This window comes from Equus asinus, chromosome 6 (assembly GCF_041296235.1).
Source record: "Equus asinus isolate D_3611 breed Donkey chromosome 6, EquAss-T2T_v2, whole genome shotgun sequence".
NCBI classification, from domain to species: domain Eukaryota; kingdom Metazoa; phylum Chordata; class Mammalia; order Perissodactyla; family Equidae; genus Equus; species Equus asinus.
In genome coordinates, this window is record NC_091795.1 from 94,593,939 (window position 1) to 94,602,627 (window position 8,689).

General features: G+C 44.2%; 1 long non-coding RNA gene across 1 annotated transcript; it reads right to left on the minus strand.

Annotated features, from left to right (window-relative positions):
- Nucleotides 1–457: 457 nt before the first annotated feature.
- Nucleotides 458–6,369, minus strand: LOC106847475 (uncharacterized). Its single transcript, XR_011504216.1, has 3 exons — nucleotides 6,235–6,369; nucleotides 2,366–2,543; nucleotides 458–1,541 (listed from the first exon to the last, which is right to left on the minus strand). It is a non-coding gene; the product is annotated as an uncharacterized lncRNA (long non-coding RNA).
- Between the last annotated feature and the right edge of the window lie 2,320 nt (nucleotides 6,370–8,689).

Genomic DNA, 8,689 nt, shown 5'->3' on the forward strand with positions numbered 1-8,689 from the left:
CCCTGTAACAAACATTTAGGTCACCTCCAATTTTTCACTGTTATAAACTTTTATAAACTTTGTATTTCCTAGAATTAGAATTACTGGGTCAAACGGTGTAAATATTTAAAATCTGGAGATGTGCTGTCGAGCTGCCTGTTGGAATGTTGGCCAGTTTACACTCCCACCAGCAGTGTGGCCCTGCCCCTTCTCCACGTCATAAAGCCATCAGCCCTTTATGGATGGAAATGAATATTTCCTGCTGTCTTAAGCTGAACTTATTTGATTATTAATGAGATTGAGTATGGGATGTGGCTTTACATTTCTTCTCTGTTTCCTGGTATTTGTCCACTTATTGATTGGGTTATTTGCCATGTTCATATTGACTTATAGGAGTTCTATATGTTTTGAATGGTACCTCTTTTTCTATTATATATATGTTGCAGTTTCCTGGTTTTTCTTTTGTCCTTTTTTTTTTAAATTATAACTTTATATATTTTGAAATACTTTAAGACACACAAATTGCAAAACTAGTACGGAGAGTTCCCGTGCTCCCTCACCCAGGTTCCTTGAATATCTTACATAACCATAGCGCACTGTAAAAACGAGGAAGCTGACATTGGTGCAGTCCTGTGAAGTAAATTACGAACCTTGTTCGGGTTTCACCAGTTTCTACGTGCATTCGTGTGTGCGTGTGTCCGTGGTTCGTGGAGAGTTTACCACACGAGCAGATTTGAATAATCTCACAAGTCAGCATGCAGACCTGTCCCACCCCACAAAGACCATCCCTGTGCTATCCCTTAATAGTCACCCCCCAACCGTAACTCCTGGCACCCCCCATCTAGCCTCCATCACTACCATTGTCCCACAGAGAAGGTCATATAAATGGAACCAGGCAGTGTGCAGCCCTGTGAGACCGGCCCTTTTCACGCGGCATCACGCCCTTGAGGTGGAGGCAGGGTGCTGAGGGTATCGGCAGCATCTTCCTTTTTCTTGCTGAGTGGTGTTCCGTGGTGTGGACGGGCCACAGCGGTGTCTGACCATTCACCTGCTGCAGGGCATCTGGGTTTTCCGGGTTTCGGCTGTTACAAATAAAGACGTCATGAATCTCCTGTACAAGTTTTTGTGTGAACACACGTTTATATTTCTCCAGGATAATCATGCAGGGGTGGAATTGCTGGGTCACGTGGTGAGTGTTTGTTTAACTTTGCAAGAAACTGCTAAACTGTATTGCAGAGTTCGTACCATTGACGTTCCCGCCAGCAATGAATGAGAGTTCCAACCGCTCCACTTTCTCACAAGTAGTTGGTGTTACCACTATTTTTTATTTCAGCCGTTCCAATAGGTATGTAGTAATATTTTATCGGAGCTTTATTCTGCATTTCCCTCACAGCCAGTCCTATTGAACGTCTTCACACGAGCACTTATTTTCAATCCGTATCTTCTCGTTGAAGTGTCTGTTCACATCTTGCTCATCTCCGATTCAGTGGTTCTCCGCTGGGAGTGATTTGGGACGTCCAGAGCACTGTCCACATCTGGCGATATTTTTGGTAGTTTTCTCACTATTGAGATAAGAGAGTTCTATATTACATTTTGGATGCAAGTCCTTTGTCAATATATGGTTTGCAAATATTTTCTCCCAGTCTGTGGCTTGTTCATTGATCTTTTAATAGAATTTATGGTGTCTTTTACCATTCAGAAGTTTACAGATTTTACAAATTAACAGTGGTAAAACTGTTAAACTTTTCCTTTACTTATAGAACGTTGACGGCTTATTTTTTACACTTGAATCTCTGATCTGTGGAATAAGGTCGAGACCAAGCTCTACTTTTAAAAAAATTGATAGCTAATTGTTCCAATATCCTTGTTGAATAATCCATTTATCCTTTCTATGCTAATTTTAAATGTGTCTTTTTCCTATAGAGAACAATACTAAATTTCCATATGTTCATTGCCTATTTCTGGATTCTCAATCATGTTTCACTGATCTGTTACCAGACCTGCTCCATATTCTTTTTATTACTGTAGTTATATAATTTAATTTTTATGTCTGCTAGGCCACAACTCTTTCATTACTATTCTTTTAGTCAACATATCTGGGCTATTCTTACACAGTTATTTGTCCAGATGAATCTTACAATTCATTTGTCAAGTTCCAAGTCAAACAAACTAAAAACAACTAATAGAATTTTAAAATTATAATTGCATTGATTTGATAGGTTATTTGGGGGGAAATATTATCTTGAACAGTGTGTCTTCCCTTTCATGAACATGATATACTCCTTCGTTAAGGGTTTTTTCAATGACTCCAGTAAAGTATAATATTCTTCTGGTAAGTTTTGCACATTTCTGACTGGATCTAATTCTGCATATCTTTATTACTTACTGTTTGGTCCTCCTCTCTGTTCCGTGGCCGTTCCAAGCTGACTCCCACTTAGAGCTGTTGTAGTAGCTGTGCCCGGGGCCTGAGATGCCCTTTCTCCTGGCCTGCTTCATGGCTGGCTCATTCTTCTCATTCGGATCTCAGCAGAGTTACCTGCTCGGTCACTCTCCAGCACACCATCCTGTTTCAAAGTTTGGCATAGCACTTGTCAGTCTCTGAATTTTTTCCTTATTTAGAATGTAAGCTCCGGAGAGCCAGGCCCCAGTGGACTGTTCACTGCTGCATTCTCAGCACAGGAGCCGAGTGTGGTCTTGGTAAATATCCATCGAATGAAGGACAGGAAAGAGATTCTATCGTCGGGCTTCACTTCACCCTCTTTGCCTAGAAGTAGCTCTTGATTTTGATACACATTCCTTATTATATTAAATAAATTTCATTATATTGCTAGATCACAGAGAGTTTTATGATGAATGTTGAATTTAATCAAATACTCCTTTGGCATCTACCAATAAAATTATACAATTTTCCTGCTTAAATCTATTGATGTAATTTGCTACATTGCATCCTGGAATGATATTAATGATAATCAGCTCATAAACAGCATTTACTATGTACCAGGACTGTCCTAAGCACTTTTTCTATTGACTTATTTTAACTCGTAACAACTCCATGGGGCAGGGAGATACTCATCCGCATTTCACATGGGAAGAAAGTGAGATGGGGGGCTGAGCAACTTACCCAAAATCCAACAGGTGAAACCAGGTTTTGAACCTCCACAGTCTTGTTCCCGAATCTGTGCTTTTAACCCCAAAGTTAGTCTGTGTCTGTCACGGTCTTTTATTACTTAGAGTTTGTGTTATTCATAAGCAAAATTGTTCCTCTTTTATTGTGTCCTCTATTCTCACATAGTCTGGAATCCAAGTAGTTTCATTTGAGTAAAATTAAGAATTTTTACATATTTTTCTTTGCTCTGATATAGTTTAAATTATCCGTCTCTAATAAGTTTGGTGGAATTTGCCTGTACAAACTATCAAGGATGAGCCCCTTTTTTGTGCAGAGGGAGGTAAATATCTCACAACTTTTTCACTTCCTTCTGTAGGGTGAATGCATTCAGTGTTGCGTATCAGTTTGGGGTCGTTGGAGAATAACAGAAACCACTGTAGCCAATTTAAGCAGAGAAGGATTTACTAGGGGGAATCAGTGCTTATAAAATTATTGGATGGGCTACAGGGCTGGGCTCGGGGTTGAGCTTCCAGGAGCAATTCCCAGAGCACTGCAGAGCTGGCCCCCAAGGGGGCTGCTTCCAGCGCCACGATCAGCAGACTGGTGTCGGGAGGCCAGTAGCGCATTGCTGGGTTCAGGTCCACACTGCCTAGCCGGTATCCTCGCCACCGAGTGGATGCTCTCTGCCTTTCCTCTTGATGCCCACGTAGCTGTAACCTGGACACGAGGGCTTCTGCAGAAAAGCCGAACGCCTCCACAACCAGGCTTGGCTGCCCACAGGTTTTAATAGAAAGTGATCTCATTTTTTGCATTTCTTTCTAAATAGTCTGAATTTCTGATATGGAACCTGAAGTAGGTTTGCTCACCCGTTGCACAGCAAGCCAATCTCTGACACTGGGTGTAGTGGAAGAAAGTAGGAATTTTATTGCAAAGCTCCGAGCAAGGATAAAAGGCAGCTAACACTGTAATCCCAAACTCCCCGACAAGCTACAATCAAGGGTTTTTATTTGGGGATTTAGGTAGGGGAGGGAGTCACGTAGCCTTGCTTGTTTTCCCGCCAGCCTGCACTTGGCCTCGTGAGGCTGTTTGCAGGGAGCTGGCTGACCAGGTAAGGGATGTCCTTGGTTGTTTGTCTCCATGATGGATTCTGGTGCCAGGAAGCCAGGGAGGAAGCAGGCAAAGTGCTTTGGTTTTAACCCCATATATGCTGGCTTCATTGTAGGGGAACTGATGTCAGGGCCGGCGTCATTCCGGGTTTTGATTTCCACCTTGATCTGAGTTACTTAGAAGGTCAAACGTGTAGCTTATCCATGTGGTTTGACTTCACTTTTGGATATCTTTTAATTTCCTCTCTCTGTTTTTACTGCATTATGATCAGAAAATGTGGCATGTACTTTTTCTTTTCCTCCTCATTTTTAAAAAATTTTAAAAACGAATGGAGAATAATAAAATTTTTAATTTTTTGAGGAACTGCCACATTGTTTCCCATAGTGGCTGCACCATTTTACATTCCCACCAAGACTGCACAAGGTTTCTAATTTCTCTACAGGTTCACTAGCACTTGTTACTTTATGTTTTTTTAAAATAATAACCATTGTGGTTTTGATTTACATTTCCAGAATTAGTTTTGTTTTCATTTTGGTTTTTTCATGTGAGGAAGACCGGCCGTGAGCTAACATCTGTTGCCAATCTTCCTGTTTTTGCTTGAGGAAGATTGTCGCTGAGCTAACATCTGTGCCCATCTTCCTCTACTTTATGTGGGATGCCACCGCAGCTTGGCTTGCCAAGCGGTGCCGTGTCCGCACCGGGATCCAAATTTGCGAACCCCGGGCCACTGAAGCAGAGCACTCAAACTTAACCACTACGCCACCGGGCTGGCCCCCTAGTATTAGTTTTTATAGGAGTATTTTAATAGGTTGACAGCGTGGAGTTCAGAACAAAACTGATACTATTATCTGCTGCATATCACATAACCCTGCTTGGTGAAAAAGTTTGAAAATATTTGACAAGAAAGCAGAGGTTCGTTTGAGGTGGGACGTGGAGACGGAGGGGCTGTGACTTTAGTGATGGCCTCTGGAGTCAGACAGACCTGGGCTGATCCCCTCTGCACATCATGGCTGTGTAACTGGGCAAGCGACTGCTTCATTGGGCTTTACCTCCCTCACCTGTAAAATGGGGTAACAATGTTGTGAGGCTTAGAGAGAATTGATGGTGCATCTGGCATAGTGCCTGGCACATCGTGATCCCCCATAAACGGTGGCTGTGATGACGGTGAGCTCTGCTCCAGGGGTTTCCAAGGCCCCCTGTACCCACCATCCAAAAGCCCCACCCTGTTGCCGCTGAGCCCTGCGGGAGGTGTTGTGTCCCTTCTCTGCAGCGAGGTGGGCAGGCCCAGGGAGGCTCATGTCTCCCGGCCCCATGGCGGTGCAGGAGGTTAGAGGTTAGACCCCAGGCCTGGCAGAGGCACATTTTCAAAAACCTGCAGAATCACACTTAGGGTGGGCCGAAATAACCCAAAATGGCAAGAAAGTTTTCCAGGAAGTAGAGGGACAGGACAGTGGAGTGGAGAGGGTGTGGCTGGGGGCCAGGAGGCCTGAGTCCCACACCCGGCACTGGTCCTGACTCACTTTGACTTCACCAGTCTCATCTCATGCAGAGCAGAAGTCCAAGTCCTTGCAGGCCCACAAGGCCCATGAGATTTAAGTGGGTCAACTCCCCCACCTGTCCTTGCCCCCGAAGGTACAGGGAAGGGACATGACCCAGCGATTTCTAGTCCCTTGCCCCATTAGGAAAGGGCACCCAACTCAAGCCCAGTTTCAGGCCATTTGCTGGCCATGCGGAGAGAGGCTCTGATGTTCTGCTGCATTTGGGGCTTGGACAATTGACCCTGAGGGTCCTGGGAGCAGAGAGGAAAGTGGGAGCAGTGCGGGAGAAAGCAGAGCTGAAAGATGGAGAGAGGCTGTTAGGGCTCTTTTGGTTGCAAGTGACAGACTCTTAAGTGAAAAGGGTGTTCATTGGTTTAGGTGCCCAAAAAGCCCAGAGCAGGTCTCCCACCATCGTGCCCCAGTGCCCAGCAGTGCCATCAGTTTGCAGGCTCCTCCCCCTCCCCCCACCTCTGGCGCCGCACTGGGCTGAGCTCATACACTCACCCCACGTCCCCATGTCAGCTTCTCTCCTAAGCATCTTCTTCCATGTGGCTGCCCCACCTTTGTCGCCTTCCTGCCCTCCTGAGACGAGAGGGTGTGCGGCCGAGACCCTCCAGTTCTGCTTTGACGTAGAAAACAATTCAAGAAGAGCTAAAAAACAGTGCAGGAAAGATCTAAACATTACTTAACGTTAGCTTGAATAGAAAAACAGTTCCAACTGATACTTAGTTCTTTACAGTCTGGAATTTTTACTTACTTCCTCATAAAAAGAGTCTGGTGATTCATTTAGAGCCTGACAACAAAAGACATCACCCTGGTATGTAGACAATATTCCCTTAAAAAGGAACATATAGATATACAGATATAGACACACACGTATATGTAAAATACATACATACATATTACACATAAAACAAAACCTTGAAAATCAATGCTCTTAAACATTTGAGTTGACATTTTTATTGCACATGTATTTAAATTCCTCTAAGGAGTTTAAACCATCTTTGCGAATGTGTCCTACTGACTCACATCGGCGCTGTGTTGTTGGCCCTGCAGATTCCCCTCCACCCTTCTGCCCCTGCCCTGGGCCAGGAGGACGCCCTGGTGGGCAGCATCAAAGAACTTCCTCCTGTCTGGCTTCTGCGGTCTGGCCAATGGGAGCATCACGAGGACACCGGAGGGGGAGCGGGGTAGTTACTTCCTTTGCTGTCTTCCTGAAGGGTCACCACAGGCTGTCGGCACCCCTTGACCACGGTCCCAACTCCTGCCCGGCAGCCTCCTCCAGAGGCCCAGACTCTCTGGGTCTGGGGGTAACTGCTCTCTCCTTCTTCAGCTGCAGGTGGAATGGCCCCCCACTGTTCCAGTCCTGGGCTACACCCCACCCTTATGGTTTCGCTCCACCTCCAGACAAAGCACTGCTTGTCACGCCATGCTGTGGTAGGCATCCCACGTATAAAGTAGAGAAAGATGGGCACGGATGTTAGCTCAGGGCCAGTCTTCCTCAGCAAAAAGGGGGTGATTGGCAACAGGTGTTAGCTCAGGGCTAATCTTCCTCAAAAAAAAAAAAAAGAAGTAACAAGTTACTCACATTTTACACTCTCCAGCTTAATATTTTAAAAATCAGTAAAGTTAAATAATCCCATCTTCCATGACACTGCTGTCTTTTTGTCTACTTTCTGTATCCTTTCTCCTTTAAGTACCATAGTGAACTCAAGGTCTCTCACAGACCTATTTTAGCAAGTTATAAATATTGGTGTTAAAATAGAACTGCTGCATGCTCCGGCAATTCCACTTGTAGGCATTTAACTGAAGGAAATGAAAATACTAAATCGAAAAGCTCTCTCTACCATCGCGGACATTGCAGCATTATTTACAACAGCCAAGACATGAAAAGCACCTCAGTGCCCATCGGTGGATGAAAGGATAAAGAAAATGTGATTATATACATATATGAATACTACTCAGGGGGCCGGCTCCGTGGCTGAGTGGTTAAGTTCGCGCGCTCCGCTGCGGCGGCCCAGGGTTCAGATCCCGGGACATGGCACCGCTCGTCAGGCCACATTGAGGCGGCGTCCCACATCCCACAACTAGGGGGAGCTGCAACTAGGATATACAACTATGTACAGGGGGTTTGGGAAGATAAAGCAGGAAAAATAAAAAGATTGGCAACAGTTGTTAGCTCAGGTGCCAATCTTTAAAAAAAAAAAACTACTACTCAGCCATAAAAAAGAAGGAAATCCTGCCATTTGCAACAACATGGATGAACGTCAATGAAATAAGTCAGACAGAGAAAGACAAATAGGATATGATCTCAGAGGTGGGGGTGGGGGAATGAAATGGGCAAAGGGGGTCAAAAGGCACAAACTTCCCGTTACCAGATACATAAGTCCTGGGGATGTAATGCGCAGCACGGTGACTATAGTAAATAACACTGCATCGTATATCTGAAAGTTGCTAAGAGAGCAGATCTTAAAAGTTCTCATCACAAGAAAAAAAATCGTAACTATGTGAGGTGATGGATGTTAACTACATTTATTGTGGTGATCAATTTGCAATATACACATATATTGAATCACTATGTTGTACACCTGAAACTAATATAATATTATATGTAATTATATGTCAATAAGAAAGTAATAAATACTGGTATTGATGCACAGCTAGGTCAGTGGGGATGTCTTTGATTCCTTGGTTCCTTTACTGACCCAGATGTGTTTGATGGTTTTGTTTGTTTGTTTGTTTTGTTTTGTTTTGTTTTTTATAATTTCTAGATTTTTATTTTATTTATTTATTTTTGAGGAAGGTTAGCCCTGAGCTAACATCTGCCGCCAATCCTCCTCTTTTTGCTGAGGAAGACTGGCCCTGAGCTAACATTTGTGCCCATCTTCCTCCACTTTCTATGTGGGACGCCTGCCACAGCATGGCTTGCCAAGCGGTGCCATGTCTGCACCCAGGATCC